The 24,597-nt window shown below is 37.5% G+C and overlaps 1 pseudogene; it reads right to left on the bottom strand.

Annotated features, from left to right (window-relative positions):
• Nucleotides 1-875: 875 nt before the first annotated feature.
• On the bottom strand, nucleotides 876-20,070 carry LOC135679677 (probable LRR receptor-like serine/threonine-protein kinase At1g56140; annotated as a pseudogene).
• Between the last annotated feature and the right edge of the window lie 4,527 nt (nucleotides 20,071-24,597).

Here is a 24,597-nt window from a genome sequence, read left to right on the forward strand (position 1 = left end):
ATAATCAACGGAGCAGCCCTTTGAAATCTTTATATTTAGACAATTTTTATTTTTTTCCTAATAATCAACCATCTAGTAGAATAATTCAATTTTTCCTTTTTCTGTTCATGCATTGGTTTGGACGGATCAGTCCATGCTTCACTGATATGAATCAAGGGAGCAGCCTCTTGAAATCTTTGCATTTTAAGCGATTCAAGAGTCCTCGCATATTTCCATTTCCATTTGAATTAATATTCATCTAATCACAATCTTATAACGCATTACCACCGGGTGGTAGTTGATTCGTTGCTGCAGATCTGTTTTTTAGTTGGGCTATTAAAACTTAAGTAAAAGACTAAGCTCAGAGTGTTCTTAAGTTGTTTTGATTCAGAAATGAAGTAGACTTAAATAATGATCGGCTTAAACAATCAAACATGTAGCCAGAACATGACAATTTTGTTTCACACACTTCAGCTTCTAAATGTATATTAATTATCTCCCTTGTCGAGAGTAAGGAATTTTGGGCCAAAGATAGTAAGCATTATTCCTTGTTCAATTTATCAATGCATTCCATATCAATGATGTTAGGTATCCTACAAAATGTTTGCTCCTTGCATATCAGTTATACAGCTGAAAATTAGAGGAAAAAAAAGGGTGCCTAGACTTAGAGTTTCCATCCAAATTTAGGTTCAGCTAATTCTAATCTTTGACAACCAAAAGTTCAACATTATGGTAGGAGTCAGGTCTTTTCATAATTTTCCAATTTTTCTTTTCTTCTTCCTAGAAGTATAATAAATCTTTACATTTGTTTCCATAACATCAGTATATGCTTACATAATCTTTTGACAGTCAACAAAAATTTTCCACAAGTTCTATCTTGATAAGATAATTCTGTATTATACAAACAACCATAAACACATTTTATTTATTCTTGCAAAGCAGAAGAGTGCTAAGTTTCAAATTTAGAACATTTTCAATCTCACTGATCATCTATAGGACCAAATATTCACACCTTCAAAATTCCCTTAATCACAAAACCATTTTTCATACCAGAGATACAGCATGGTGTTGAATCAATTCAAAATGGCAAACTCTTGTTGCTTGCATAATGCCTCGTGCTTTAACTGTTGAGAAGGTCTAAATTGCCCGTAGCAATTAGGCAGCAAAGTGAAAAGTGATGTGAAGCAATGGCTACCTTCCATCACCAATAACTTCTAGCATCGGTAGTGTGGGTGAAGCTGAGCTTCCTATGTTATGCACCATGCTTGTGCTTGATACTGTGCTGAACCTCTCATTCTGAGATCCTGAGATGACGGGTTCAGAAAGTCCACAACTGGCGATGTTGCTGCTCAAGTCGTTGTATTGCCAATCCGTCAGGTAACCAGGTCTTGACTTCACTTCACTTACCTCAATATCCCCTGTTAACATGGCCACAATTCTCGACATCGATGGGCGTAACATTGGCGAGGCTTGGGTGCACAACAAAGCTACATTGATAACGCGGATTGCTTGTGCTTCATCAAATGTTAATAATTTTGGGTCCACCAATTCCAGTTCACACTGTTTCTCGCGTAGATTCCAGGCCTACAGAAAATGAACACCAAAACGGATCAGAATATGTAGCATTATAATGCCAATTGATAATGGGAATGTTTTACCTTTTTATTTGACAAAGAAAGATGGATTCAATGATTGTCCTAATCTTTCCATTGAACAGTGGATCCACATCCACTTTGTCAAGTTCCAGTACATTCAACAAAAATATTTGGTCATAGAGTGATATATTTTTTCAGACATAATTGATGGGATTGTGATGGGAATACAATATAATCACATCAAAGGGAATGAATTGAAATAGAGAGTGTATTCAATCACACAAATGATAGGCATTTGACTAGGTGTTTGACAAAGTGAGTGTGAAAGGCAATTTCTCATGGTCTTGTAAATTATTTCATGGATGCATACAGAGTTAATCGACATATCATCAACTTACCATTATCTGATATATTCATCAGCGTGTCATGGTATTTACATTGTGAAAGAGCCAAGCAAGAAATTGCCTTCAAATGGTTGTTATTAAACCCTACAAAACTGACATGTTTTCTAAGCCAATATCTGATAAACTGGAGAACCTACCCATTCAAGAAGATAAACTTTCTCATTTTTAAGGGTCTGATCTGCATTGGACCTTCCAGAAAGAACCTCCAGAGCTACAACTCCAAATGCAAAAACATCAGCTTTTTCTGTGAGATGCCCTCTCATGGCATATTCCGGTGCAAGATATCCTCTGGGAAAGTACAGTAAAATTATTGTTATATCCCAATAAAGTACACAAACCAGCAAACCCTAATGGTGCAATTGAAGAAAGAAACAAACTGATATCATGGGTAAAGCCTGATAGAATAAAGAATGCAAGGAAAAATGGTGTTGGCCTTTCTTACATTGTACCAGCAACTCTAGTGCTGATGTGTGTTTTATTATCATCATAAAGCTTCGCCAGCCCGAAATCTGATATTTTAGGGTTTAAATTGGCATCAAGGAGAATGTTGCTAGCTTTGACATCTCTGTGTACGATTCGCACTCTTGATTCCTCATGAAGATATGCTAGAGCTCTTGCAATCCCCAAACATATCTCAAAGCGAATGGGCCAATCAAGGTGCAAATTGTTCTTACCTGCAATGCATTCATTATACATAGTCATATGCACAACTAAGTTTAAAGATGCTGTTCATAAAATTTGCAAAACATGTAGGATACATAATTAAAAAAATGAAAGCTCCTATTGATGTTTTCTTTCTTTTTTGAGATGGTATTAAATGATACCAAAGATTGCCTGATCTAGGCTCTTGTTTTCCAGGTACTCGTAGACCACAAGTCGCTTGCCTCCCTCAACACAACAACCATATAGTTTCACCAGATTTCTATGCTGAACAGCAGATATAATTGCAATTTCTGTCATGAACTGACGCTTTCCCTGATTGGATGCTGCTGAAAGTTGCTTCACGGCCACAGTCCTTCCATCAAAAAGTTTACCTTATGTATAAAAATAACAAAACACAAAATTGATGTTAATATTAATATACACCTTACATAACAAAGTATAATATGTCCACTGGGAACCTAGAAAAAGCTTCATTGCATTATTGCATCCTTTGCAGGTTAATGTGACTAATAAGATCAGTGGATTTTGATTAGTTCTTAGTTTGGCACTGTGGCTAGCTTCAGTATTCATATGCTTTGTTTGAGTTTGACATGTGTTCCAAGCGAGGATGGGTGGTAAGCACTGGTCATTCTGGGATACTTTGGTAGGTTGGTTTGCAATGTCAGTATGTTTCTCTCTGGATATTTATTATTTTCTAGGTCATTATTCAGTTGGTTTTGTTTGCAAACTTATAACCAGTTTCTTAATGATTTCTTCTTGTTTTTAGTTTACATGATGGAATAGGTGAATTTTCTTCTTGTTTTCTTTGTAAACTCTTCCCAATATGCATATTTATTTTGTCATATGATTGCCTATTTTTCTTTTTCCAAAAACTGAAAGACAATAAGTGAAACAAGATGCATCAATTCTTCCAGCAAAGGCAAAACAAACTGTTGGCAAGCAAGTTGTAAAATTAAGAAAAGAACAGAAAATTCTTATTAGCTTAGTCCAACGAAGAATTGTATTTAAAAAATAAATAGATTTAATTAATTAAAATAGAAGAGGATGAGGCCTGGTACATCGGTAAAGTTGCTCATTTATGATTTGGATCACTCAGGTTCAAGATATGGAAATAATTTCTCTATTTGTAGGGTAAGAGTACGTAAAATATTCTTTCCAGATTCTGCATTGGCAGGAGAGCGAGTTTGTTAAACCATTTTTATGTACAGCACTTTATTTTATTTGAATAAAATGTTGCTTTCTTTGCACAAAAACGTAAAAAATGCATGAGGAGCATGCATCAATACTCTATATTCAATGAACTGTCTATGCCACATGGATTAATAGATTGGGGATTGAATTTACTATCATTACAAAGAACCCACTAGAAGATAATTAAAGAACAAATAAAAGACACATCTATCGAGGAAAATATTTTTATCATGATAATCCATAGAGTACCAATAATTAATGGCTACAAAACAAACATTTCAAACTGATGGATTTTGATCCTAACAAACCAGATAATGAAAGATGAACAGCAGATTAATTGACACAAACTCTGTCTTTAAGGTAGCTAATATGCAAATTGGCACCAGGTAAAACATATTTAAGTAGTCTGCAAGCATTGTAGACAAACTTATATGGTAAGTCACATGATAATTCTGTTTACATACATCTAGGAACTTGCACAGATTCTCACCATATATACAGGACCAAATCCTCCCTCTCCTAGCTTATTGGCAGAGTTAAAGTCTTCAGTCGCAGTTTTCAGTTCAGAGTACGTGAAAGTGTCTGGCCTAGCAATCATTTCTATCAATTCTGCATTAAATGATTTGAACATGTAAAAAAAGAACAGAAACACTTGTTAACTTCTGATGGACTGTAGATTTTTAAAGATGTTTAATGGAAAGGTGTACCATCATCCTCCTCCTTGTTGAGTCTTTTCTTGTGCCAATATATCAAAATCCCAAATATTAAGAGTAGACCTAAAGCTACAACACCAGCTGTTGTGCCTGCAATAATCCTTGTCTTCTTCTTACTTGTTGACGTAGTAGATGGTGGCTTATTACTAACAGTTGGAGTGAAATCTGAAGAATAGAAGAGAAAATAAGATGCTGGTACAATATTACCATAAGGATATACACTAATGGCTGAAACGGATCCTCCATAATAACCTTGAGTAGGCTGCTGTGCCCTTTCCAGCCCAAAAGAAATGAATTTCAAGGAAGTTCTCTGTTAACATATTCATTGATGACAGCTGTAACGGATTTCTCTCCGGCTTCCTTTCTTATATCAAAATCCTTCTCTCTAAGATTTTCCTGAAAAAAAATAGATAAGCTTAAAAAATTTCGACAAAGTCAAAATAATTCAGAAAGAATCAGAGGTGAAGATACCAAATATTGATTTGTACCATTGCTCAGCTTAAACACTTCTAGATTTATTCTTATTTTAGAATAGATATTCATAAATATTAAAATATTGGTGTTTATCATTAATAGTCAGGTTATTTCTGTTACAAATATCTAACTTATTATTCAAAGTAATAATTTTTCTCTTTCCAACAATGTTTCAACTTGACTAAAAATTCTCTTGTACAATCGGATTATTTGGAGGAGCTGGAGTAGGTAAAACAGTACTCATCATGGAATTGATCAATAATATTGCCAAAGCTTATGGAGGCGTATCTGTGTTTGGCGGAGTAAGCGAAAGTACTCGTGAAGGAAATGATCTTTACATGGAAATGAAAGAATCCGGAGTAATTAATGAAAAAAATATTGCAGAATCAAAAGTAGCTCTAGTCTACGGTCAAATGAATGAACCGTCGAGAGCTCGTATGAGAGTTGGTTTGACTGCCCTAACTATGGCGGAATATTTTCGGGATGTTAATGAACAAGACATACTTTTATTCATCGACAATATCTTTCGTTTCGTCTAAGCAGGATTAGAAGTATACGCCTTATTGGGGAGAATGCCTTCTGCAGTGGGTTATCAACCTACCCTTAGTACAGAAATGGGTTCTTTGCAAGAAAGAATTACTTCTACCAAAGAGGGATCTATAACTTCAATCCAAGCCATTTATGTACCTACGGACGATTTGACCGACCCTGCTCCTTTAGATGCTGCTACCGTATTATCGAGAGGATTCGAGAGGATTAGCTGCCAAAGATATTTATCCAGTAGTGGATCCTTTAGATTCAATGTCAACTATGTTACAACCTCGGATCGTTGGCGAGGAACATTATGAAACTGCACAAAGAGTTGAGCAAACTTCACATCGTTACAAAGAACTTCAGGACATTATAGCTATTCTTGGGTTGGACGAATTATTCGAAGAAGATCGTTTAACTATAGCAAGAGCACGAAAAATCGAGCGTTTCTTATCACAACCCTTCTTCGTGGTAGAAGTATTTACTAGTTCTCCAGGAAAATATGTTGGTCTTGTAGAAACAATTAGGGGGTTTCAACTGATCCTTTCCGGAGAATTAGATAGTCTTCCCGAGCAGGCCTTTTATTTAGTAGGTAACATCGATGAAGCTACCGCGAAAGCTATGAACTTAGAAGAGGAGAGCAAATTGAAGAAATGACCTTAAATCTTTGTGTACTAACTCCTAATCGAATTATTTGGACCTTGAAAGAAATAATTTTATCTACTAATAGAGGCCAAATTGGCATATTACCAAACGGTTGTAGATATAGGTCTTTTGAGAATATGGCTCAACAACGACCAATGGTTAACGGTGGCTCTAACGGGTGGTTTCGCTAGAATAGGTAATAATGAAATCACCATTTTAGGAAATGATGCGGAAATAAATACTGACATTGATTCGCAAGAAGCTCAACAAGCTCTTGAAATAGCTGAAGCTAACTTGAGTAGAGCTGAGGGTAAGAGACAAGCAATTGAAACGAATCTAGCTCTCAGACGAGCTAGGACACGAGTAGAGGCTGTCAATGTTATTTCCTACTAGTCAAGTTAATACATCAAACTAATAAAGAGAAGTTTTTTACAAGTTCTTTATTATACACCACATGTTGATTATGTCAATTGAACACAAAAGTCTAATCTGATAAAACAAAAAAAGAAGATGGGGTAGAAAAACTTATTAGATATCATTTCATCGACTCCGATATCTAATAAGTTCTACCTACTATTGGATTTGAACCAATGACTCCCGCTGTATGAAAGCAATACTCTAACCACTGAGTTAAGTAGGTCATTTATCACCACAAAAAGAACCCATCACTTCGGGGATTATAGGTGGAATATTATTTCTAAGCAATACTAATATGTTATGTTAAGCATAAATAAATTTGTTCTATCTGATTTTTCCTCCACGACGATAAGAGATAAAAGTTATGGTCATTTTTCCACAAAAGTTTACCACAATGGTTCATTAATTCAGAAAGAATAAGAGGTGAAGATACCATATATTGATTTGTGCCATTTCTCAGCTTAAACACTTCTAGATTTATTCTTATTTTAGAATAGATATTCATAAATATTAAAATATTGGTGTTTACCATTGATAGTCAAGCTATTTTTGTTACAAATATCTAACTTATTATTCAAAGTAATAATTTTGCTCTTTCCAACAATGTTTTAGCTAGACTAAAAACTCTCTTGTAATATCAGTCACACTTCAAAGAAAAAAACCAAGAGATAAAAAGTTATGATCATTTTTCCACAATAGTTCACTAAAGATGTAAGTTAAAAAAATCGAAAGAGATATATTTATGATTCTATTTTAGAAAATGATTGTTGTTCCTATGAATTTTCGAAGTCAATGATTCATTTTGCATTTTTACCATGTTAACTAAAAGTATATATCATTCTTTACGTTTCCTACATATATTAAAAGGCCTATTTGTCAGGACTCGAGCTTGATGGGCTATCTTATCAACTTCATTAGGCCCAGATCATAGCCAAAAATACTTAGATTAAAGTTAATAATAGTACACTCATCAGACCTTTATAAGTCAATCGTAATTTACTCACTTTCGATGTGGGACTAATTTGGATGTTACACTACTTGTATGATTTTTCTCTTCTACGGTACTCTTAGCAAACATTCCAAAACACATCCCGCTTTTTTTTTTTGATAAAACCAAAACACACATTTTCATTTGCTTACCTGAATATAAATATCAAAAATTCTTCTTCCATTACTTTTCCAAGTAGGTGGGATCAAGTATATGCGTCTCAGCAAAATGCAACTTAACAGTATAATTTCCATTCTGAACCCGAGCCCATAGTATCTCAGTGATGAGGGAGATATCCTTGCAGTCTGATATAACTCTGATTCTAGAGTATTTGTGAATTGGGATGAACTGTATAGAATATAGTCAGCATTTGAGGCATCTGAAAAGCTTCCAACGGTACTAACTGCCCACTTGTTTGTCTCAGTCACATAATAAGAAGCAGTAGTTAGAATCTGGTTGTCAATTTCATACAAAGTTCCATCGGAAGCTGTTATAGTTTTATTACTACCACAATTTATTGCAAATGAAGAATCAGCAAGCATCAAAAACTAAATCATTCATATATTAACATTGGAAAGACTAATAATGAATAACCAAAATTACGACATACAAATTGGTGCCCCACGATTGCACGGTATATCTCGTTGGAGACAATTCAATCCTGGAGGCAAAACACTGTACATAACACTTTAATTATGTCACTCCAGATGAAAAAAAATATTAAGGATGTAAAATCATTGTTATAGGTCAGAAGCACCTGCTGTTAGAACTTCCAATTATGAAGTTGTTGGCCACTAAGTTCCTGTAATTATTACAACAATGAGTGTCACAAATGGTAGTTCTTAATTCTTATGGTCTACCAAATATGAATCACTGGAGAATGGAAGGCAAAGGGGCCTAAGCACTACATAGTGTATAAACAATACAAGGGAACAAAACTTTATGAACTTCCAATTATGAAGTTGTTGGCCACCAAGTTCCTGTAATTATTACAGCAATGAGTGTCACAATTGGTAGTTCTTAATTTTTATGGTCTACCAAATATGAATCACTGGAGAATGGAAGGCAATGGGGCCTAAGCACTACATAGTGTATAAACAATACAAGGGAACAAAACTTTATGAACTTCCAATTATGAAGTTGTTGGCCACCAAGTTCCTGTAATTATTACAGCAATGAGTGTCACAATTGGTAGTTCTTAATTCTTATGGTCTACCAAATATGAATCACTGGAGAATGGAAGGCAAGAGGGCCTAAGTACTACATAGTGTATAAACAATACAAGGGAACAAAACTTTAGTTGTAATGCCATAAAAATTACATGTGTTATCACAAAGTTATGAATCAGCTTGGTGTGTCCTGTTTAATCATCATAGGCCATGTCTTGTTCATGGAGCAAAATAAGGTTCCTGTTTTCTCTAAATGAAGTAAAATTGACTTAATGGGGAAGTCGACCAATTTTTATGCAAGATGGTTACAAAATGCAACCATATGTTTTTGAAGGAATTCATTAGATATAGTAATAAGTTATACTACAGAATGTTCCCATGTCTTCTAAATATCTGCTTTAATGATGTAGTTAAAGAGTGATGAAAAACATTTGAACTACCAAGTATTTGACATGGCTAATATAGTACAATGAAGAATCTATTTTTAAATAAACATACAGTTTCAGATTTTGTTGGCTAGCCCAAGAAGGAAAACTTCCTGCCAGTTGATTATAAGATAGATCTCTGCAGGAAAGACATAAACCAGAATCAAACACTCAAATATTGTATAAACAAGAAGCAGGTTCATCAGACCAGTATTAGAGAATAGCTATAAAAAAAAAATGACACAATAATTATCACTTGCTGGTAAGATATTAGTAATGTTTGTTGACCAAAACACAAGCAACAGTGTTAAGTGTTAAAACCCTGAATGAGATAGACAGATAAAGTTCTCCTAATTCCAAATATAAAGCAGTTAACAAAAGAATTGAAAGACTACATCGCAAATTAGCTTCCAAGAAACTGAATCTGACGAACATACATGTTAAGAAGTGTCACGCTCTTGTTAGTGGGCAAGCTACCAGATAGATTATTATTTCCAAGGAATCTGCAGTAGGAGGAAAATAAAATTCAAAATAAGTACAATAGTAACCAAATTTAACTAACATCCTATTAGGATGCTTACAAAATGAATTCACACCACAAACTTATCTTACAAATAACTCTTTTATAGGGATTTTTCTTACAAGTGACTAAGCAAGTTCAAATTGAAGAGAGACTGAGGAAGTTGTCCCGTACGATTGTTGAAGCTCAAATCCCTGTGAGACAATAGCATCTCTCACTAAATTAGAATACCAATTTCTTACAGATTAAAGGGAGGTAAAAAACAAAATAGTGGAGCCAGAAAATTGTCAGTCATGACAAGCAACATCATCAATAACATTCATCTGAATCAGGCTTACAGTTTCTGAAAACTGGTGCATTGTGAAAAGTTTGAGGGAATAATATCTGATATCTTGCAATTCCTTAAGATCCTGTAAAGAATAGATGATACATGACTTATTTAACTGTTACTGCAGGATAAGAGGCATGAGACAAGATAGATTGTTGAGTCTTTTTCTCACAAGGTGCTTAATGATGTCTGATTACTAATAAAAGCTAACGATGAGCTCCCCTTTTGTATGTCACTTATCCTTCTGCATGACAACAAAAAATGAAAAAGAGACTTAAATGAATTGAACTGTAATGAATAAAGGCATTCATTATGCATATAATGATATTAAGAAAATGGTATATGGTGATGCCTTGGTAAGTATAAATCAAAACAATGACTACAGTAGTGTATTACAATGACAGTAGACTAGGGCAGATACACCGTGAGACAATTAAATAGTGTGCAACACATATACAATTAAGATAACTAGGAATAGATGAGCCTTACAAGTCTACCATATTGGTCATCCTGGAAAGACCTGATGGGATTGGCCCTTCGAAAGAGTTTCCTTGCATTCTCCTGGCGAAGCAATCTAAAAATTAGTATAACTAAAAGAAGATCAATATTCTTATATGGGCATGTTTAAAAGCAAAAGTTGATACAGCTTCAAGAGGCTGGATCTTGGAACAATGACAAAGTATGAATGAAAAAAAGAATACCTCTGCAGAAAACTTTTCATTGATTTCAAGTCATTTCAACAATCTTGACTCAACAATATAAGTTCAATTGTGCATCACAAGCTAGTAGCAGAAATAATTATTTTGAACATAGGACTGACAATGTGAGATTTAGATTTCAAGGAAGCAACCTTGCACAAATATTCCCACCTATAGATTCTTTTGTCATGCACAACTATTGAGCCTTTTGGTGACATCCGTACATCTGCACCATGGTGGTCATTGGCCTAGTTGATAGTCATGATAAGACAGAAAACTCCTAGTATTCAGCAATCAGCTAGCTGAGCAACTGCTTCAGGAGGCAATTAAGAAAATTTTCAAATAGATAACGGAAGCTAGAGGCAACTACGAAGTGCTGATTGCACAAACTATTAAACTGAGAATTAAAGTGAACAGAACTGCCTTATCCGTAAGATGATACCTTGTATTTAAATACTTTAAAGAAGCACATGACATGTCATCAACTGCATTTAACCATAGAGTTCTATAACCATAGTGGCATAGTACTAAGATACAAATTCTAGTTAAGAATGTATTGTGTGATGTCCATTACTAAAAGCAGATTAAGGATATTGTTGTTAGTGTTTCTAACAAAGACTATTGCTTTAATGTGAGTCATACCACACTCTATTAAAAATATCCTTCCAAAAAATTACACAACAGAAATCTATGTGCATCAAAACCATAAGGATGGCCTAGATCTCTTTGTATTTGCTACTGCACTTAATTTTATAATAGTATTTATAATGTAAAAAAAAATGTGTAAGAAATCGCTATTGGAAACTAAAATCATATGGATGGCAATAAAGAGATTCAAAAAACTCCAGTTGCTCATGAACATATGAAATTGTGGATAATATAACCTTGTAAATTAACAAAATAAAGCATGTGCCTATGTTTCATAAAGGCTACGTTACAAAATAAAGAAACTCTTGGCCTAGATTTGATGGAAAGTTGACCAGAAATCTGCTAGATATCCTTTTGTTTTAACACATAAACAAATTTAACTGCTGCTCGAACATTTTTCTGTGATAGATACACAGATTGCAGGAAAATATGATACATAACGAAAATAAAATTCTAGATATCAGATATTACATAAAAGTTATTCCTCTCAATACTTACAATATGGTTATATTAGTCCTGCTGAAGTCTGGTATTTTGCCAGTGAAATTATTGTTACTTAGCCACCTGATACAGACAAAAAAAGTGGTGAGCAACATCTATGTCTGCACAATTGATAAGCAAAAATAAATAAATAAATGAAAAAGATGACTTGCAAGGTCTTCAAATTTTGGAGTCCTGATATGGTTGATGGGAACTCACCACTTGCCCCACAACTACTCACATGCCTACCAAATAATTACTGTATGTAAGCACAAAATACCAACTAAAAATCTTGTAGTGTTTAGAAGCACTAAAACACAAATAAGGCTGTCAAAGCTATCTAACAATTGCTGCAATTTAGTCAGGTTGCCAAGCTCAAGAGGGAGCGGGCCACTGAAGTTATTTGTAGCAATACTCCTGCAAAATAAAACCAATCGAATTATTCATGTTTCTTTCACATCATCTGAAGAAAATTATGCCATGGGATTGCAATACATGTCAATAAGGAAGGAATTGCAGTACATGTGAATCAACAAAATGTAAGTGTTCATTATACATGAAACAAAGATCGATCACAAACTTTTTTCCCCTTGTTCTTTTCTTTTCCAAAGACAGGTTAATAACAACAAAAAATTCACTTCAAGAAATCAAGTTCATCATTAAGAAGCAAGAATTTTCTACCTCAAATTAAATGTAAGACTGATAAGCCAAAGAATTTTGCATATTATGTAATACTTTTGATTTTGATTGAATCGACGACCTTCAAAGTGGGGGGCGCCAATTTGAAGGAGGTCGGGATGTAATGTATCTTCACAGCAGCCTTTTGACTCGAAAGGATGCACGAAATGCATACCCATCGCTTTGGCATCTTTTGGTTGATGCCATTAGGACACCATGGACACAGCAGTGCACCAGATTGGTCGACTACCCCGGCCGACCAACCATTGCCCATGCGAAAAAGCAGAGCCTGCAAAGATCTTATCACGGGATCATTCGCCTCCACCTCTCTCTCCCTCCTCGCGGGTTGTCATCCGGCAAATGCGTGGCCGTGAGTAAGGAGAACACATGGCAGCACGCGACAGCCAGACTGCCTGTAGATGGCCGTCGTTGGCGGGGGAAGTGAAAGAAAAGGAGTCGGTTCATCAAGAAAGATCCGAATCCGATATGACGCCCGATTCGTTTTGTTAGATCATTTTACATATATAGCCTTAAAAAGTTCAGAAATAACATAATTACCATTAAATATCATATTTATATATCATCCCAAATCCTTTTAGCAACATAATTTTTTTAATTATTGATATATATATATATATATATATATATATATATATATATATGTATATTCTCTAAATTTACAATTAGAAGGACAAATACAAAAGTATTAGATATATGTGTTTCAATTTGGTGGCATTGAGTCAAATCCAAATCCACATTGGCTTGAGGCTGATCTGTATCTTCCACAACCTTGATCGGATAGCTATCAAGAAAATTCATGATACTTTTATAATTACTTCTTGCAGTTCATCAAATCATGTGGAGGATTTTTGGCTGAGAAATGAGGCATCAAAACGAATGATTTCTTACAGGGAGAGAAGGTTGGTGAGCTTGCCGAGTTCCTTTGGTATGCCTCCTGAAAGTGCATTAGTACCCACTGACCTGCAAAGTTGCATCCAATCAAGAACAAACTTGTTGACATCATAGGTTAGGTTAGAATGAAAGTGGACTTACACGTATTGAAGGCCGGTCAAGTTCCCAATGAATGCAGGCAAGGGACCCGTCAAATAGTTTCGAACCAAATGCCTGTTGAAGTAAAGCTTGCTTGACATAATACTTCAATTGCTCACAATGATGTTGATAGGAAATTAAGTCACTAATATATTGTAAAATGATATAAGTATTGTGCATATTAGGGACCATAGGATCGATAATTAGTACTCTTACTTATTTGATTGTTTATATGTTCGTTATCTGCATTTGGAGGTGCTTTTTGATATGATGAGTTCTTATCTCATGCTTGTCTTGCATGCATGCTTTAGAAGTAGTAGGATATAGATGGAGGTAGATATGAGACGGAGATGGAAGAGGACATACAAGTTGGTAAGGTACGTCAAAATTTGCAGCTCGTCCGGGATTCTGCCGACCACATCTAGGGCGTCCACTTTTCTGCATATATATATATTATATAGTATGATCTCCAAGAAAAAGATGATGACCAAGGAGAAAAACCCAACTGCATAGCATTGAGAGTGAGTGTGTGCATTTGAGAGAAAGTCTGTATTCTAAATGATTTATGAGCTCGAAGAAAGTAAGAATTTGAGAGAAAGTCTGTATTCTAAATGATTTATGAGCTCGAAGAAAGTAAGAAAATGATGACGGAGGTGTAGGGCAGATAGCCTATTGGTTTAATTGATAGTAGACTTTAATAACTTGATAGCTCACTTTTTTTTTTAACCTAAACTTAGATTTAAAAAGGTAGTTATAACTTTCATAGTTTTCTGCTACGAAGAAGAGGCAGAAAACTATAGCAAGAAGGGCAAAGAACTATAATAGTAACGTGATTCAAAAAAAAAAAAAAAGTGAAAAATATTAAAAAAAGAAAAAAAAAGAAGAAACAATAATAACACAAAGAATATTCTCAATTATTTATTTAAGCAATATTCTAATCTCAGGTTAGATTAAATCTATAATAGATTCTTACAATAATTATTTAGAGAGATTTTGGATATTGTACATAGTGATATAATCCTTATATCTTAGTTATTCTCTTGTGATTCTTGTTTAGGTTTTAGGTAAAAGACTTTGAGATTTTTATATTCATTATTCTTATAGTAGATTTTCTCTTATTTGCCTCGTGGTTTTTACCCTTCACGTTAGATGAGTTTTCTACGTAAATCTTAATGTTATATTTGATTGTCATTTTCATTTAATTCCGCTGCGTATTACGGCCTGTTTATATTTGTTTGTATACAAAGTTCATTCCTCTATTTATCTCATCAACTAGCAACTAGCATTAGAGTAAGATTTTGGTATTTTAATTTTTATGTTTGAACATGGAGGCTGGTAGTGTTTCTCGTATGATTAACTTGACCGGAAACAATTGGATGATATAGAAACTAAGAATAAAAAATCTCTTATATTACAAGGATTTGTATAGACCTTTACAAGGGGATAGTGCAAAGCCCACAACCATGATAGATGATAAATGGAAGAGATTAGATCGAAAAACAATCGGGTTTATTCGATAGTGGCTCAATGATAATGTCTTTCACCATGTTTCTACTGAAAGTCCTACATACTCTCTTTAGAAAAAGTTGAAAGGTCTCTACGAAAGAAAAAGGCTAGCAACAAAGCTTTCTTGATTAGAAAACTTGTAAATCTGAAATATAAAGATGGTGCTTCTATTGCTAAGTATTTGAATGAAATACAAAGTATCACTAACTAGTTATTCTCTATAAAAATATCTCTTGATGATGAGTTACATGCATTATTACTTCTCAATTCACTACTAGAAAGTTGGGAGACATTAGTGGTTTCTCTTAGTAATTCTGCGCTAGATGGTGTTGTCATCATGAGTCAAGTAACAAGTAGTTTGTTGAATGATGAGTTGAGAAAAAAGAATTCAACAACATCTCATATTGATTCACAAGCATTTATCTCAAAAAACAGAGGAAGGTCAAAATCCAAGAATAGAAGCAATTCACGCATGGGTAGATGCAAGTCAAGATTAAGAAAATATATTATTTGCTATAACTATGGTGAGAAATGACATTATAAGAATCAATAAAAACAACCTAAGAAGAGCAAGAAAAAGGGAAAAGAAGTGGAGTTTGTAGAGTCAAAAGATAATACCACAACTATAGTACAAGGTAGTGACTATTTGATTTTGTCTCCTTTTGATAATATTTTTTCTTATGTGTGTCATGATCTTGAGTGAGTGATTGACACAAGTGCTTTTTATTATACTACACCATTGAGAGAGTTTTTTGTTACCTATATGTCTGAAAATTTTGGTGTTGTCAAGATGGGCAACTATGGCACGACCGACATTATTGTTATGGGTGATATCAATATAAAAACCAACCTTGGCTACAATTTGGTGCTTAAAGATGTGAGACATGTGATTGACTTGAGATTGAATTGAATTTTAGTTGGAAGACTAGATGATGAAGATTATAATGTTTGATTTTATAGAGGGTAATGAAAGCTCAGTAAGGGTTCTCTTGTTATATAGGTTGTAGGCTAAAGCTTGTGGTGAGCAGTTGAATACTATAGAGAAAGACTTCAGTATAGAGTTGTGGCATAGGTGATTGGGACACATGAGCGAGAAAGGACTGTAAGATTTTTCCAAGAGAGAAGTATTGTCAGACCTTAGCAGTACACGTTTGAACCCTTGTATTGATTATTTAGCTGGTAAACAACATAAAGTTTCCTTTACTAGTCCTGCTTTGTCTAGAAAAATGTATACCTTAGACCATGTTTATACAGATATATATAGCCTTTTGAAGACAATAACTCCTAGTGGATCTGTTAATGTTTCTAGTATCAGTGGTGCACTTTATTTTATCACTTTTATAGATGATTTTTCCAAGAAAGTTTGGGCCTATACTATGAAGACCAAAGATCAGGTTATTAATATCTTCAAAAAGTTTCATGCTATAGTTGAAAGAGAGACAGAAAGGTAATTGAAATACATAAGATTAGTGGTGAGTACATAGAATTATTTAATAATTATTATAGGCCACATGACATCCGACATGAGATGACGGTTCTTGGTACACCTTAGCATAATATAATTGTAGAGAGGATGAACTGCACCATCATGGAAAAGATCAGATATATGCTTTCACAGGCCAAGCTACCTAAAAATTCTTGGGATGAGGCTTTGAGGACTGCAATTGATGTGATCAACTTGTCACCCTGTACAGCCCTAGATGGTGATGTTGTAGAGCATGTATGGATAGGAAAAGATATTTTCTACAAACATTTGAGAGTTTTTGGTTGTCATGCATCTGCACATATTCCAAACAATAAGAGGTCAAAGTTGGATGGTAAGACAAAAGAATATATTTTTCTTGACTACTCACATGATTAGTTTAGTTATAGGCTTTGAGATCCAAAAAAGCAGAAGGTGTTTAGAAGCAGATATATGGTCTTCTTTGAGGATCAAACCCTTGAGGATTTAAAAGAGGCACTAGCCAAGACTTTTGCAGAAGGATTAGTAGATTGTGACCCAATTACTCCTCCAATATATCATGGTGATGGGGGAGATGTGTAGGAAGATAGTGTAGAGCTTGATGTTGATCTATCTGCAGGACATGTTGAGCAAGAAGAAGTTGGAAAGTAACTTCCCGCAGAACCTTAGTTGAGAAGATCTTCTAGATATCATCAACATTCCAAAAGATTCTTTATAGATGAGTATGTGATGCTTACTAATGCAAGTGAACTAGAGAGTTACTAGGAAGTAGTTGAAAGTGAGCATAAAAAGAAATGATTAGTTATTATGCAGGAAGAGATGAATGCTCTGCAGAAGAACCACACATATGATTTTGTGCAACTACCAAAGAGAATAAGGCTTTGAATAACAAGTGAGTTCTCAAGTTGAAGACTTAAGAATATTGTTCTAAACCAAAGTACAAAGCTAGATTGGTTGTGAAAGGCTTTGGTCAAAGGAAATGTATTGACTTTAAAGAAATTTTTTCTCATATTGTTAAAATATATTCTATTCGTGTTGCTCTTGGTATTATTGCTAGCTTGGACTTAGAGGTTGAGCAATTAGATATGAAGATAACTTTCGGTGATTTAGAGGAGGAAATTTATATGGAGCAACTAGAAGACTTTAAAGTTAAAAGTAACAAAAAATTTATTTGCAAATTGAAAAAGAGCTTATATGGGCTAAAGCAAGCTCCAAGACAATGGTACAAAAAGTTTGATTAATTTACGACTTAAAATGAATACAAAAGAATGACTTTAGATCATTGTGTGTACATCAAATGATTTGGTGAGGATTTTATTATTCTCTTACTTTACGTTGAAGACATGCTTATCTTTGGGAAAGATATGTCTACAATTGATAGGTTGAAGAAGGAATTGAGTGAATCCTTTGAAATAAAGGACATAGAGCCAGGAAAGCAAATACTAGGCATACACATTTTCCGTGACAGAAAAAATAAAAAGATTTGATTATTATAGGAGAAATACATCGAGAAGGTATTAGAAATGTTCATTATGAGCAATGCAAAGCCAATTGGTTCTCCTCTTTCATGTCACTTCAAGTTGTGCTCAAAACAAAGTCCGTCAAGTGATGAGAAAAAGGAGAAAACTCAAAAAGTTCCTTATGCTTTAGTAGTTGAAAGTTTAATATATGAAATAGTATGTACGAGGTCGGACATCGCATATGTAGTAGGTGTAACTAACAGATTTCTTACAAGTCGACGCAAAGAGCATTGGGCAATAGTGAAGTGGATCTTTAGATATCTCATAGTGAAGTTCTAAAGTTTGTTTAAGCTTTGGAGGTGGACCACCTGTGTTGATAGGTTACACAAATACAGATATGACAAAAGATATAGATACAAGAAAATTCACATCGGGTTTTATATTTACTTTTGCAAGGAGAGCTATGTTATGGTAATCTAAATTACAAAGGTATATTGCTCTCTCCACCATAAAGGCAGAATATATTGTTGCTATAGATGTTTGCAAAGAAATGTTATAGATGAAAGAATTCTTATAAGAGTTGAGGCTTAAATAGGAAAACTATGTGGTTTATTATGATAGCCAGTGCACCATCCATTTGTGTAAGAACTCAAATTTTTATTCCAAGTCAAAGTATATAGATGTCAGATACTACTAGATTCGAAATGTGCTTAAAGAGAAGTAGCTGCAACTTTAGAAAATTCATATAGATGATAATGAAGTAGATATGTTAACAAAAACCTTACCGAAAGAAAGGTAGTAGATGTATCGACAGTTGATCGGCATGACTTCACATTAAGGAGTCATTGGATAACCTCCCTTATGGGTTGAATAGGGAGGTTATTAGGTAAATAGCCAACCCATTGGTTTAGCCCATAGCGGGCTTTAACAACCCATAACCCACTTCCCTTTTTAACCTAAACTTAGATCTAATAAGAGGGGTGTAGTGGCTACGAAGAAGAGGTAGAAAACTACAGCAACATGGGCAGAAAGCAACAGCAATGTGATTCCAAAAGAGGAGAAAATGGTAGAAAAATAAGAGAAAAAAAATGAAAGAAGACAAGAATAACGCAAAAATGTTCTCAATAATCCAAACAGTGTTCTCATCTCAAGTTTTATCAAATCTATATAAATTCTTGTTGTGATCACTTGGGGAAATTTTGGATATTGTGTATAGTAACGTAATCCTTGTATCCCAGTTATTTTATTGTGATTGTTGCTTGGGTTTTAGGCAAAATACTTTGAGATTTGTATATTTATTATTCTTATAGTGTATTTTCTCTGGTTTGCTCCATGGTTTTTACCATTCACGTTGGAGGAGTTTTTCATATAAATCTTGATGTTTTATTTTATTATAATTTTTGTTTAATTTCACTGCATGTTACGATCTGTTTGTATTTGTTCGTTTACAAAATCCGTTTCTTTGTTTATCGAGAAGAACAAATTTATAGAGTTTGAGAGTGCCTATTTAGAGAGAGAGAGAGAGAGAGAGTTTTTGTGTTCTAAATTATTTATGAACTCCAAGAAAAGTAAGAAAATGATGATGTGAAGGAGAAGAACCCAACTGTGTTTGAGAGAGAGAGAGCGCACGTACAACTGAGTGATGTGGCAGGTTGTGGCATTGTCGTAGGAGCAATCGCATTTGATAACAGGATTGAAGGTGGTGCTGCCGAAACTGGAGGAGTCGTTGGCGACGCTACTGTAGGGCTCGCCGCTGATGTTCCACGCCAGCGACGACGTCGTCGAAGCCGTCCTCCCCCACCGCCCCAGGATCGCGTTTAGTGCCGCCACTTGATGAGGGTACTAATGGCGATAAGACTCGGGTGACGTCAGTTGCCCCAGATGATGCCTCACGCCTCCGTCGACCTATCAGCACCTGGTCAATGCAGACCGGAATGCCGACCAAGGCACATTAACACCCTGCTCAGGCTCGATCCCTCACGCTATGCCAACATCGATGTCAGATGCTACCAGAAGTATAATCCTGCTCCTTGCGGGCAGGCGCATCAAGCAACGGCAACCCTCACTATAAAAACCCTCGCGCTCTGAGGGAAAAGGAAGGGGAGGAGGAGGACAGATAAAAAACCCCCTATAACTATTCACTAACTTGATCGTCGGAGGGGTCGGGCCGAGCTCCCCCGACCCGACTTGTGTGCAGGTGCTCAGATGGAGGCCTCCCACTAAATGCCCAAGCGAGGAGTTCCCTCCCAGAGGAGACAACGATCCCGTCTCGATCGGACCATCGCAATTGGCCACCTCAACGGTCTCAAGGGCCGCCCCGGGAAGATCCCCTATCATCCGGACCCGAACCAAGCTGCATCGACCCCGAGGCCACGGCTTAAAGTTGTTTACACCAACATTTTGGCTCTTGAAGGAGGGCTCAAATGTCAGGGGATCGCCCAATTGGCTCAGATGAGCTCGCAGCTGAGGGGTCACACCCAATTGGAGCTCCGGGGGAACACCCCCCGCGCGGAGAACCTCGAGATGAACCCCCTGTCGCGACTTCAGAGCGCTATTGGCGGATATTTAATGACCCGGGCCGGTCACCGTCAGACGACGCCCCAACTGGCCCATCGCCCATGTTGTCCGAGGCCTTTCAGAACCTCACTCATCAATTCTGAACTCTGACCGGTATGGTGCAGTCCATTTGCTAGTCATAGGTGCCCAGCAAGCCAATCACGTGAGTGATGGCACGTGTGACTTGATACAGAATCTTTTTGCTTATTATATTTTGGCGTATATCACTTTATAACTATTGCATAAATGCATATATATTGTGATGTCCTTGGATTTGTGCAATGGGAATCGGATCGTGATGAGATCACGATAATGAGATCGATTCACCTTTAAACACATATCCTAAATAATCCCGGTCATAGGTTACTCGAGAGGGACATCATGATAACCGGATAGACTGGTGTGCTGTATACCCGTCCATATGATGGATGCAGCTAGTCTCATAGCTGCTCGTGTAGGGACACTAGGGATACAGTACAGGTGCTCATTGGAGAATGAGTTCACTGATTGATCCGCTTACGGAATGCTGGATGGTTGATGATGCCTTATTGTCAAACAACGATTCCGTAGTCCTAGTGGTGTATCTGGTTCTTAGACTTGAGACACCAAGGATGTCCTGTATGAGTGCTCCACTCTTTGATACCAGACTTATAGGTTTGGCTGTTCCTAGATCTAGTACAGCTGGTCATTGGGAGTGGTAGTCGACCTTACGAGGGCTATTGAGTGTCGATAGAGGATCATCCACTCTCGGTATCATGAGAGGAATATCCCATGTGATCTTGCTCAGACAAATCCCTGGCCAGGGTCATTCGGGTTGAGAGAGAAAGAGTTCTCCGGGAGAATCCGATTAGAGCAAGACTCGAGTAGAAACCGTATGGGTTTGACAGCACCATGCTCGATATACGGTCTCTGGGATATTAGATGGATGAGGGACTATAGGTACATGGTAACTGAGGACAGACAGGTCCAATGGATTGGATTCCCCTGTATCGTCTGGGGACTACGGCGTAGTGGCCTAGTACTTCCGTAGTCGATGAGTCGAGTGAATTATTACAGAGATAATAATTCACTGAGTTAGAAGGAGTTCTGACAGGTATGACTCACGGCCAGCTCGATATTGGGCCTAGAGGGTCACACACATATGGTAGGCATTGCGATGAGTAGAGGTTCGGATATGAGATATCCGACGGAGCCCTTGTCTTATTGGATGCAGATCCAATACCCACTAGGGAAAGGACCCATTAGGGTTTTGACACGGGATCTCTATAAATAGGAGGGATTCACAGCCTCATAGGCTAGAGTCTTTGCTTGCCCTTCCTATTCTCCTCTCCCTCTCCACCTCAGAGTAGGCCTGGAGTTTTGAGGAGCGTCGTCGCAACCCTGCTGTGTGGATCACCGCTAGAGAGGAGGACGCTTGACCTCCTTCACCCTCTCCTAAGGATCTGCAAGGAAACAGGGATATACGATCTCCCTAGGTAACACAATCTCTATACGCAGTTTTGTGTTTTTGCGGATTTTGCGCACCAATCTTCGCACGACGATGAACATCTTTTTGGGAATCGGGGATTTTTGTTTTCTTGTTCTTCCGCTGCGCATATGATGTCGCCCCGCCTATGATTTCCCAACAGTGGTATCAGAGCCAGGTTGTTCGTGCGAATGATTGGTTTTGAACTGCGTGTGTTGTGTTTAGGAAGAATATTGACGTCAAAATCGTTGACGCAAAAGCGAGGAAGGGCAGCAACAGTTGCTGCCCTCGATCTGCCACCTGCAGCGGCAGCCGCAACTGCAGCCGCAGCCAGGCAGCACAGCGCCGGCGCATGCGCAAGCGCTGTGCCTGCAGCAGCCGGCCGGCGGTCTGCTTGCAGCAGGCTTGCTGCTGGCGGGGCTGGCAACCCACGGGCAGAGGCGCCGCAGGGAAGCGGCGCCTGCCGCCGAAAGGAAGCGGCGCCTGCCGCCGCGGCTCCCGCGGGCGAAACCCCCCAGGGGCGGCCGCCCGGCGGTACAGCACCGTCTGCGGAGGCAGCGGCGCCTGAAGGGGGCGCCCACCCGCAGCGGCATCGCCGCCAGCGGGCGTGCCGCCTGCAGGCGAGGGCAGTGCCCTCGCCCCGCCGCACAGGCCGCCGCCGGCAGGGTGGCGGCGGCGGCAGCAGCAAAAAGGGCAAAGGGTATTAGGGTTTTCTGGGCAAAAGACAGTTTTGCCCCTCGGAATTTGAGAAATTCCAGTTTCTGTCTTTTGTCCAAATTATGAAAATACCCTTAGGAATTGAGAAATTCCCTATATATCCCTGATTTCAGAAAATATTAATTAATTAAAAGGTTTAGTTGATTATTATTTTTATTATTATCTAGTAGTCCTACATGATGATGATTATTTATACATGTGATGTATGATGGGTGGACGGATGATCATGGACCGTGTGATGTGTGTACTTGTGATTATTATTATTGAGGTCTGCGAACCTCCATTATATTTCTCGTTTATTGTCGGGCCTGCGTGCCTATGATTAAGTTGTAATCACATGAGGAGGCGCAGCGGGAGCGTGGATGCCATAGCGGGACCCACGAGACGGACGATCGTGATGCATGGAGATGCATCAAGATGTCGACGGAACCGACGAGGACGAGATGGACGATCACAAGGCATGGAGATGCACCGTTGCACACATAGATCTTGATGTGAGTGATTAGGCCTACTGGCTCGGGCCTAATCATATTAGGTTGTGGTCCATGATCATCTGGTGTGATTGCTTATACACATACTAGATATGTATATATATTTGCATGCGATGTAGATATATATTAAATATGCATATGTGTGACATGTCATATTAGGAGACCAAATCATAGAAACATCTCTCGATAATATTAAGTCGGTAAACGTGAGGCAATTAGATTGACCCACGTGGCCTTCCATCGTTATGAGTAGGAACCGAATCCCGGTGTAGGTTGAGTTGGTCGAGTCCCTCGAGACTCACCTATATCGCGATTCGCTATCTTGCTTACGACATAAAGATGTCACCAGTGACCTGAGGGCATGATATGCTTGGTCGAGTCCCTCGAGGGTATATCATCAAATCAGACTCATCTTGTAACGAAGGTGTTGACTTAACCGAGCATCATGGTTGGTCGAGTCCCTCGAGGCCATGGTGATTCGGAGGCCGAACAGGACGGGAATCACAAGGAGTTGTGATCGGCAAGAGTTGTCTACCTTTTAGGCTTAGTGTGATTGGTCGAGTCCCTCGAGGTTACACTAAGACGCTGATTGGATCCTGATCCCCACTAGAAGTCTGCTGGAGACTTCCGTTTCACGTGCTGAGGGTGTCGCGTGACTCGTTAGTAAAATAGTGGGAGCATATTAAGATAGAAGTCCATATCTTGATAGTTTATTTCTTGCAAAATCTGCATGTTATTCATTTTTGCTACATCTTTATTTTCAGAAAATGTCGCTTTCAAATCCCTTACGTGGCATACTTGATGTCAACCGCCTCACTGGTCCAAATTATACGGATTGGCTCCGTAACTTGAGAATTGTTCTCACAGCGGAGAAAATCGTGTACGTCCTTGATACAGTGATGCCTACGCCCGAAGAAGGGGCAAGCGAGGATGAGATCGCTCGCTACGTGAAGTACATTGATGACTCCACTCTTGCTCAGTGCTATATGTTGGGCTCTATGACTCCAGAGTTACAGAGACAACATGAAAAGATGGATGCCAGATCCATTCTCCTACATGTCCGTAAATTGTTTGAGGAACAGGGAAGGACTCAACGATATGAGATATCCAAGAGCCTTTTCCGCGCTAGGATGACTGAGGGGACACCGGTTCAGAACCATGTCCTAAAGATGATTGAGTGGATAGAGAAACTCACAGGTCTAGGAATGGTCCTAGAGGATAACTTGTGTGTGGACATTGTGCTTCAGTCCCTACCAGATTCCTTTTCACAGTTCATAATGAATTTTAATATGAACAAGCTTGAGGTGACTCTCCCAAAGCTCCTCAATATGTTGAGGGAGGCAG

Source organism: Musa acuminata, chromosome BXJ1-7 (genome assembly GCF_036884655.1).
Source record: "Musa acuminata AAA Group cultivar baxijiao chromosome BXJ1-7, Cavendish_Baxijiao_AAA, whole genome shotgun sequence".
In the NCBI taxonomy this organism is placed as follows: domain Eukaryota; kingdom Viridiplantae; phylum Streptophyta; class Magnoliopsida; order Zingiberales; family Musaceae; genus Musa; species Musa acuminata.